This window comes from Kogia breviceps, chromosome 6 (assembly GCF_026419965.1).
Source record: "Kogia breviceps isolate mKogBre1 chromosome 6, mKogBre1 haplotype 1, whole genome shotgun sequence".
NCBI lineage: Eukaryota > Metazoa > Chordata > Mammalia > Artiodactyla > Physeteridae > Kogia > Kogia breviceps.
This window is the reverse complement of record NC_081315.1, coordinates 113,434,120-113,445,345: the sequence shown is the minus strand read 5'-3', so window position 1 is coordinate 113,445,345 and position 11,226 is coordinate 113,434,120.

The following is an 11,226-nucleotide window of genomic DNA, read 5'->3' as shown; positions in this document are numbered from 1 at the left end:
AAGAGTTTTCAAAATCCCATTGCTTTTGGTAGGAAAGAGCACACCACTAACATAGATGTTATCAGAACTCTTTCTTCACATTTTTAAAAGATCATTACATGATGTTTACTTCCTGTGTGATATTATCAATTTCTACACTTCTTTCTGTAGCTAAGGTTAAACACTATTCATTTTCTCTTTCACTGTAGATTGGTTTGTGTTTAACTCTGTCATACTTTCTTACATGTGCATTACAAGGGATCTGAAATACTCAGGAATCTTGAAAATGTTTAGAGCACTTAGACTTATGGTTCAATAAGCAATTTTTTTTAACATCTTTATTGGAGTATAATTGCTTTACAATGTTGTATTAGTTCTTTTCCTCTGTAATCCAGTTTCACTTTCAGGGCTACTGCTCATTGGGCATACATTTGAATAGATGTCTGCCCTGTAATCCTAACTATGTGATAGTTGAAAAAACACACAGAAGGGAAGAGCAGGAGAGCCAAGTAACAAAAGAAGCATGGTCCCTGTGCTAGGGAGGAAATAAAATTTAGATAAAATAATACTAATGATAAAACTGAGCACGTGTTTACATAAAATTAAAAATATAATGCTGCTTTTAAATATTTGAGAAACTCAGACATCTGATGAAGTCATGAGGGAATAAGATGGTATAGATTTAATCTCCTACTACAAACAATTAAAAAACTGGACAAAACTACAAGAAACAAATATTTCAGGAATTGGACAATGTAAGTACAGGACTGAGAAAAGGAAAACAACCAAAGTGAACTCTATGACTACCCGGGTTTTATAACTTCAAGTAATTTCTAGACTAAGGAGCAGCAAGGAAGAACCAAAACATGGTCTGGTAATCTCATAAATTGAGAAGACAGGGAGACTGACGTGGCTAGAATGCATGGGACAGAGAATTTGAGATTATGGAGATACACAGAAAAGAACCTAAAAGGAACTTAACTCTTTGCCAGAAAATTCAACATTCCTTAAAAGAATAAAACAAAATGCAGTCTTCAACAATGTAAAATTCATAATGTTTAATATTCAATAAAAATTACTAGACATACAAATAAGCATAAAATGGGAATCACAGCCAAGAGAAAAATTAATTATGGAGGACATGAAAATGCACTGTTCAGATATTTTGCAGCAGGGAGCAGGCTATCATTCTGGATTTACTCTTGTTTTTGTGCTGAAGACACACTGCCCTCAGGCTGTCCACAGCCCAAGCCTGGGCATGGTGAGAGCACAAATGTGTGCTTATTCGAGCAAGTGCTGGGACTTCTTGAATGGGTGACTTTGGTTGAAACTCTCCCATTGTCTTTACTGAATTTTTTTTTTTTTTTTGAAATATACTGCCTTCCAAGATTTTTCTCCCTTCCTTTTATCTCTTCTATAAATATCAGATCTGTATCATGGTTTAAAGGCTCTCCACACCTCCTATTGCTCCCTCCAACACTAAATCTCTTGCATACCTAAAACCCATCCTGACATTTGCTTTGCAATAGACCCAGGAATAGTCTAAATAAACAGGTGATAAATAGGGATTTGGGACTGGCTCATTCACTGAAGGGCAGGCAAAATGGAATCCATCTTGAATGGTAGGTTGAGCATAAACTGTCCCTGGCACAAGGTAGTGGCATGGTTGATAAAGATTTCACCATTGTTGAACAAGAAAGTGTACCAGCGGAGGCAAATGCCCTTGTAGTTTCTGTGGGTCATTTGAAAGATACGCAAAAATATTTCTACAAAGATAGTGGAGTTGACTCTTCTGAGTTGTATTTATGCTACACAGAGGGATCATCAGAAATGGACAATTGTTAATAAGCAGTTAAATGCTAAGTGTGAGAGCGGGAGGCCTCATTTGTAGCTTTCAAAGAGATCCTTCTCTCCTACAGTGGAAGAGCAGACATAGCCAAGTAAGTTAAGAATCTGATACTTAGAATTGTAGAGTTCCAGGGTTGTTTGAATGCTCATCCAAGGTTGACCTATTATGCTAATGTCAGGGCCCTGATGGGAAAGTCTGGGGCTGACCCTGAAACATGGGATGCAGACAAGTGGTTGGAAACCCCTGAGAATATATTGACTGTGGACTCACCCTCCTCCCTTAGATCGTCAGAACTTGGAGGTAGCCCACTCTTTCTGGAGGTAGTGCTTTTCCTAAGATGGACAATGCTGCAGAGAACTCTCACCCACAAGGCAGCAGGTACCCCCATAAGAGGCTGCCCCTACCTTCTCTCTTGCCTGCCATGCTGATAGGCAGTTGATCAAGAAGCCTGGGATGAAAGAGTAAAAAAGTAAAAAATAATTAATTGGGAACGGTTTCACAGCACATGGAGGTTATCATCCTGGCAAAGACCCTAAGGGAAGGGGCAAAGTCTCCAATAGAGTTGCTCTTAAGAGAAACAGTTGTCAACACTGAGTGAAGTGGAAGTGTCTGAACTGTCCGTCCTGGCATGCTGAAAGGAATAAATAAAGATCCTGGGGGAGTGGGTGTGTGGCATTAGTATGTGAAACCAGAAGATCCCTCAAAGGGTTAGTTCCACAGGAGGACTCAGAGACCAAAGTCCTCACTAAAGCCATTGGGAACATGTTGGCGAGAGATACACCAGCATCAATCGGTTCTGTGGTGGTGTTCCTTTGTAGGACAGGGCTGAAGATAGGAGAGGCAGTCATAAATCTGGGCTCATTAGTGTACGCGGGGACATTGTGTACACTTCAGGATGGCCCTGAAGTAATAGAGGCCAGGAGGTGGCACTTATTCATCAGAAATGAGGCCTCTGCAATTACCTTAATTACTAGTGAGATCAAAGGGGCAGCCAAGGTGACTTGTCCCTCAGAAAATGACAGGGATAGTTAATAGAGCGTGGTGTCCCTTGGGACAAAATAGTTTGGCAACCAACAAGCGTGCTATTTAAAATCTATAACCAAAAGTGTGCAAAAGAGCAGTAGGCAGAGAAGGGTCAGCCCAATAAAATGTTTCTACCCCTTGCTCATTTTCTGAACCTGAGCCAACTTCCAGATCTAGAACTCTTTGACTGAAAAGAGGACTGGGTGCATAGGAGGAAATACCATGAAACTGCACGGCACATGTATGCTGTAACACTCTCACATTCCTTCTGCAAAGGGACTGATGGCTGTTTGCTTGGGTGACTGCACATTCGGGAAAAGGGATGTATTAGTTTCCTTTGCTGCCATAACACACCACAACAAATGCAGCACTTTAAAATGACACTAATTTATTATTTCACAGTTCTGTAGGTCAGAAGGTCAATACAGTGTGGCTCAGCTGATTCAGTTTAAGGTCTCACAAAACCAAAATCTAGAGGTTGGTAGTGTCACATTCCTTTATGGAGGTTTCTTCCAGGGAAAGAGTATGTTTCCGTATCATGAGGCTATTAGCAGTAGTCATTTCTTTATGGTCATAAAGCTGAGGTCCCTATTTTCTCAATGGCTGTCAGACAGAAGACTCTCAGCTCTTTTAGGCAACATTTGTTTCTCGTCATGTTGCCTCCTCTGTCTTTAAACCAGGAAGAGTGCACTGACTTCTTCTCACACTTAAAATCTTTCTTACTTCTTATGGTCCCTATGACTCCAGCTGGAGAAAGTCTTCTGCTTTTGAGGGTTTATATGATTAGATTGAGCCACCTGGATAAGTCAGGCTAATGTCCTTATCTTAAAGTCTGTAACCTTAATTACATCTGCAAAGTCCCTTTTGCCATGAAATGAAATCTATTCACAGGTTCTAGGGATTAGGGGTATGAGTATCTCTTTGGGTCCATTCTGCTTACTACAAAGGAATACCCAGACTTTTGAGGACATTTGGACACAAGGCATGAGTTGATATGTATACCTAGAGGCTCAAAGAATTATTATTATTTTGCTCTAAGAATGGAAACATATGGAGGCCAGATAGTAAATGGAGTCCTCAGTAAAATTGGCTCGTGATAGGCTCCTTGGATCCCCAAATTCACCCAATAGTCATTTCCCCTTTCTATCAATGGAAAGTTGATATACTTGGTAGTTGGAGCAACCCTCACATTGCCTGTGCACTATCATAATGGGAAATGCCAAGCAGGAACTTCTGAAATGTTTTTGCTGTTCCTCTCCCAATATTCCAGTTAAGATTGTAAATAAAACATAACATTTTGAAGGGGTGGTAGAGATTAGTGAGACCATTAAAGACCCAAAGAGAGCAGTAAGAGTCCCTATCATATCTGTTAAATTTGTTATTCTTTTTTATTTTTGTATACATTTATTTATTATTTTTTTATTTTTAGCTGTGTTGAGTCTTCGTTGCTGTGTGTGCTTTCTCTAGTTGTGGCGAGTGAGGGCTACTTTTCGTTGCAGTGCGTGGGCTTCTCATTGCGGTGACTTTCTCTTGTTGTGGATCATGGGCCCTAGGCGCGCGGGCTTCAGTAGTTGTGGCTCATGGGCTCTACAGCACAGGCGCTCAGTAGTTGTGGCGCACGGGCTTAGTTGCTCCGCGGCATGTGAGATCTTCCCGGACCAGGGCTCGAACCCATGTCCCCTGCACTGGCAGGCGGATTCTTAACCACTGCACCAGCAGAGAAGTCCAAATTTGTTATTCTTGTCTCTGCAAAAACTGGATTATCCTGGCAAATGACTATAGATTACACCAATCTCTACCAAATGGTTGCCCCTGTAACATCTGTTTTTCTATATGTGTGTTTTGCTAGAGGAGATGAATAAGGCCCTGGGTACATGTTATATAACCACTGTTTTGTCAAATTCATTATTTTTCATTCTAAGTTAAAAAGTAGATCTAAAATAGTTTGCATTAATGTAGGGTACACAACAATTTTCATTTAGTTTTACCAGTAGGCTATTTTAACACTCTCCCCTCTGTTATGCTATAGTTTGAAGTAATCTGACTGGTGGCCATCCCACCAGTCTTCAGACAGATCCATGAAATATATGACATCATGCCAATGAGACAGGATGAATAAGATTTGGCTAGTGAACTGGAAACTTTGGAAAGACACATTCCACCAGAGTTTGGGAAAGAAATTCTGTGTAGTTTCAGGGACCTGCTTCTTCAGAGAAAATTTTAAGGGTTTGGTGGTTAGGGTACAGCTATATCCACTCCAAAAAAAAAAAAAAAAAAACCCCTCAGACAAATTGCTGCATAGTGCATCCTCTTTCACCAAAAAGGGAAACATAGGACCTGCTACACCTCTTTGTGTTTTATAAGCATCCTAAATATTCTACAGACATTAAAAGTATAATAATTAAATATTACAAACAATTTTATGACAATAAATTTGAAAACCTAGACAAAGTGGACAAATTCCATGAAAGACACAAATCGTAAAAACTGACTCAAGAAGAAATTGAAATTCCAGATAGTTCTATATCACTTAAAGAAAAATTTGTAATTATCTTCCCACACTAAAATTCTTTAGGCCCGTGTGGCTTTACAGCAGTTGTAACATTGAGAAGACATTATGAAGAATTGATAACATTTCTATACAAAAACGTTACACTGCCCTAATCATTTTATTGAGGCAAGAATTACTCTGACTCCAAAATCACACAAAGACATTGTATTAATTTCCTGACTGCTATAACAAAGTACCACAAATTTGTTTAAAACAGCAGAAATTTATTCTCTTAGAGTTATGGGGACTAGAAATCTAAAATCAAGGTTTTGACAGAGCCATGCTTTCTTCCAAGTCTATAGGGAAAGAACCTTCCTTGAATCTTCCAGTTTCTGGCAACTCCAGGCATTCCTTGGCTTTCAGCTGCAGTACCTCAATTTCTGCCTCCATTGTCACATGGCATTCTCTCCAGGTGTCTGGGTCAAAATTTCCCTCTTCTTATAAGGATACCAATCATATTGAATTAGGGCCTTCCCTAATGACGTCATCTGAACTTGATTAGTTGTGGTATTGACCTCGGTGAAATGCAAAGATTTCTTAGGTGAAACAGAAAAAAAGGAATCATATAGAAAAATTAATAAATTAGACCTCATGAAATTTAAAAACTTCTGCAAAGACAAGTCACAGATGGGGAGAAAATATTTGCAACAAATAGCTACAAAAGTCTTGGATCACAATATGTAAGGAGAACTTATGGTTCAATGATAATAAGAAAAAGGATCTATAGTAGTAATGGACAATATATTTTAACAGTCACTTTAAAATAGAAGATATGCAAATGGCCAGATGCTCAACATCATTAATGTAATGAAATTGCACTTTAAAAATAGCAAGTTACCACAATATTTTCAGGTCATGGGTCAAATTGTGTTATAGCCATACTATACATACTATTAGTATGTATTGTACTATGACTATTTATACTATTTCACTGTAAGAAAGAAATGAAATACTGGTATACTCAATACCATGGATAAAGTTCAAAAATATTATACTGAGTCACAAATCCAGTCCAAAATAATACATACTTTATGACTTCATTTTATGAAACAGACAAATATAGCCTTTTGTAACAGAAAGCAATCAGTCATTAATCATCTGTGGCCAGGTGAGGGTGGGTACCTAACTGCAAAGAGCAGCAGGGAAATTTTTGAGGCAATAAAAACACCTTATAAAATTGTTTTGGTGGTTATTTCAGTGTATACACTTGTTACAATTTGCCAACATGTACAGTCAAAGTTGCTTCACTTTACTGTATTTAAACTGTACCTAATTAAGTTGATTTTATAAAACTCATAAAGTCTCAAATAAGAAATTTAAGTAGCAGTATTAGACGAAAGTGGTCAGAGCTGTCTTTTTCTCCATTTAGTCCTAGTAGCGCATAAGGGCATTTTCCCATATGGTTGGGTATAGACCCTCACTACAATAGATATGACTTATTCATATGAAATATTCACAATTTGCATTAAAACAAACATATGTACTTACACACACTTTAAAAAATGTGAGAGCAGGCTAACCTTGTCAGTGTTCTTCAGGTGAGAAGCTTGATTTTAATAAACTGAATGAACATGTGTAGAAACAATTTGTTTCCTATGAGATGAGGGGAGATGAAGAGAACAGGGGATTTTGCTTGGGAGGCTGTGGACAGTTAGCGGTATGACCGGGAGTTACCATAGAGCCAATGAGTACGTTTCTGCCTATGTTAGCTGGCAATGTAGAACCTTTGGTGTTGGTTTAGAACTTGCATCTTTGTCATAATGTTCCAAGTGATTGCTATAAATGTGCATACCTCTTTGATGCTGTCTCCTGAGAACTCTACCTTCGCAGAAATCACTCTCCCTCTCTTTTTTGTTCTTCCTCTCTTTACTTCCATACTCAGGATGCATGGTCACCCTATCTAGGTGTCCTAGCAGTCAAGGAAGCAACACCTTTTTCCGTATCTTTGCTACCAGCTCTTTCTTACTTTTCATTAAAGTGGTTTCTTAATGTCTGAAATGTAATTTACGTGGAAGAGGATCTCCCATGATCCCACACAATATTTTTAAAAACCCACACCTGGGTCTTTTCTATAAGCCCATTTTATTTTTCTAGCATCAACTCTCATGCAGCTGGTATTCTTGGCTCCTCTCCCTATATTAAGCAAATGGAGAATGCAGATTGAAAAAAGTTTGAGAAGAACCACTTCAGACCTCTGTTCTGTCTCCCCACTGGTTCTCCTTTTCATTTGCCTCTACCTGTTCATGCCTTCAGTTCTTTTTAGATTCCAAACTAGATGCCATCAATCTTCTTATTTCTTTAGTACATACTCCTTGCCCTCAACCTCACCTCACTGTTCTTGCAAATCCTCTTGACAACCACCCATGTAATCTGGTTTCCTGGGAGACAATCTTGCTTATTCCTTGAAAGCTTCAGTTACCCACATTTACACAGTGATTACCATTCTCACCTCTTATAGACTCTCTGTATACATTGGATTCAAGAAAGCACATAATAAGTCAAAGAAGTTTCTCCTTACTATACTCAATACATTCATAATTGTAATTAAAAGCATTTAGAAACAGCTATAACTATGGAATACCTTTGTCCTAATACCTTTCTTTTTTTAAATTAACATTATAAGGATATCAGAAGAATAGAGTTAGTCATAACTTCTACTTTTTCATTTCTTTTTGCAAAAACAGCAAATTTTCCTTCTTTATGTCCCTCTTCTCTGAGAAACTTTGATTTTGCTTGTGTTCTCTCTCTCACTTTTTTTTAAAATGGAGTTGTTTTCAGCAGAATTTCTCTTTGTTTGCATTAGTTCTAGTTTTACTGTCACTTGGGATTTGAAGAGTTTTCCAAGGGAACTTCTTAACAAGTTTATTGGGGTTCAGAGTTGATGTTCACATTTTATTTTTCTTGGTTCTCTTGGAATCAGTTTTACTGATCTGATCTGATCTCTTGGAATCAGTTTTACTGATCTGCTGTTTAGAAAGGCTATAGTTACAGAAGTTGGGAGGGGGAAGTCCTTAAGATTAGTTAGCTAACATTTCCTGTTATAATATGAAAATTTTCTCAATCCTCAGCTTGTGGACAGAAAGCCATATTATAGCACAAAATCTGAGACATTCTAGAAGCTCAGTAATATTTGTTGAATTGTCAATAGATATATTCACCATGTTCCATATGTTATCTTTACTGATCAAGATAGAGGATGCCTTGTCTCTAATTTGAAAGAGAGGTTTGTATTGAAAACCTGTTATATGAGGAAAATTACAGTAAACACTTGGGTTCTTCTATCATGTATCACTGGTCAAAAGAGCTAAGAGAGTCTCTTAGCTTGACTTCTCCAGAAAGCAGAGTCAAAGCAAAAGGCTAATGTGCAGCTATTTTATAAACTGCATCTCTGAACCATTCCTGTGGAGGAATGGGAGAAAGTAGAATAATCTATCTACTAGCTCTTGTAAGCCATTGGTAAATTTTACCTCATGACATAATAGTGCCCCCGAGACCTGCACATTGTGCATACAGGGTATGGGAACTGAACAGAGTCCTGTGGTATCAACTGCAAGGCAGCCCCGGGATAGGAGGACAGAGATACATACATGGAAGGGGTGTAAGATGGGGCATCATCTGGTTACATCTGTGTGTATTTGGTTAGAACACACGGAGAGCTGGAACAAGGATGCCAAAATGAGGATCTGAAGAGAAGGAAGATTGGTGTCTGATACAAAGGTCTTTGTTTCCTTTATTTCCTTCTGTAAACATACATGATCTAAACATATTCTCATGGATATGAGACCCTGTGCGCTCAGTCTCTGCACTGCAGACAACTTCCTTCTTATTGGAATTATCTCCCTATTGGATATTGCTGATGAGATTTCTGCTACCAAAGGGTGATGCATGGGGGACATTTTAAGATGGATGGCGGGCCTCGTGATCCATACTGTAGAGGGGAGAATGTAAAGCATGCTTGGAAGTACAGTTCTTTCCTTTGATTCCTTTCTTGGGAGTAATATTTATGGAGAATTTGTGCCTTGTTACAAGGATCACTCACAAATGTGAGGGCTGTATATTACACACTTGGGAGTAGCCAAGAACAGCTAGTAATATAGCTGCCAACGTTGTAACTGACAGAAAGAGGATGCTCTGAATCGGTGCCCTAGTGAAGATGTGCAGAGGGATAAAATAAACTGAAAATAATGCTAAGAACAAGTCCTGGTTTACAGGTCACTACTGATTTCAGATTTCTTTTAAAACTGTTAGGCATAGATATTACTTTATTTACTTCAAGTATATTGCTATAAATTACTTCATTTTCAGCAAGGAAATTTGAGTAACAGAAAAATTAAACCCATTAGTTTTCTATTGACTTTAGTTTTGTCTCCGGGCTAGAATCCAGTCAGATTTTGCCTTTTTGAAGGACGTAGAGCTCCATCCTGAAAGCTATGAGTGGGTTTTCCAGAAAAATGCACTTTGCACATGTAACCTTATGCATATGGGTGCATGTACACAAGTTTGCATAAAATTTCAGACCCTTGAAATCTTTCTCTAATAAGGGCAGAAACAGAAAGATAATCTTACATGGTCTGTTATGAAACTGTGAATAAGAATTAACTTTAAGTAAACCTATTTCCCAAGTAGAATTTCATGCTTACTTTCTATCAAATTAGGTAAATTATACATGGTGCTATTTTTTTTTCTAATTTTCAGGAAATTACTAAATTTTGAATGCATTTTTTCTCTTTATGGATAAATTAATGTAGTTAAGAGGAAAACCACAAAATATGAGAAATTCAAGCAGGGTACGATGTATGATAAAAGTTTAGTAGAGCTGGGAATTTCCCAATCTGGAGAAAAGGCGGCTAAGGGAAGACATGTTAGCATCTGAAAATATGTTAATGGATATTCCCAGGAGGACAGGGACCAATTCTCATTAGTTAATGAGAGCAGAGCAGGAAGTAATGGGCTTAAACTGCACCTGGGAAATTTAAGTTAAATAAAAGAAAACTTTTTAACCATGAGAACAATTAAACAGCAATACAAATTATCAAGGGAAATAATGAATTCACCTTTACTAATAATATTCAAAGTAGCACTTGACACTCATACATCAGGTATAAGTTAGGAATAATAAAAATCAATTCTACCAACATTCTGGGAATAGATTAGATGATCCAAGAGGGAATACTTTTCAAAATCCCCACCATGGGGCTTCCCTGGTGGCACAGTGGTTGAGAGTCCGCCTGCCGATGCAGGGGACGTGGGTTCGTGCCCCAGTCCGGGAGGATCCCACATGCCGCGGAGCGGCTGGGCCCGTGAGCCGTGCTCGCTGGGCCTGAGGGTCCGGAGCCTGTGCTCCGCAACGGGAGAGGCCACAGCAGTGAGAGGCACGCGTACCGCAAAAAAAAAAAAAAAAAAAAAAATCCCCACCATGTACAAAAATAGACTCAATGGAAAGAAGAACTTTTAAAATATGTAAGATGAACAAGATATTCTACAAATAATTATTTGTTTACTACCACGTGCAAAGCTCAAATTTAGCCTCTATGGAGGAAGTAAAGATAAATCCTAAATGACTCAAGCCCTCAAGTTGCTTATTTGGTAGTAAATTGGTGCCCCCAATTTTTTAAAATTATGTATCTTTATTAGGAAAAATATTTTGAGCACTCAACGCTAATAAAAGTATATTAATTTATTTATGGATGTAACATATACACAGTAAAAAATAAGTATAATATAAATTTAAAAGGGTAAAATAAAGATGAAATAAATCTTACTTTAAAAATAATTTGCCAATACTTGTACACTTATCTATCATTAACTTGTTATTTAAAGTCAC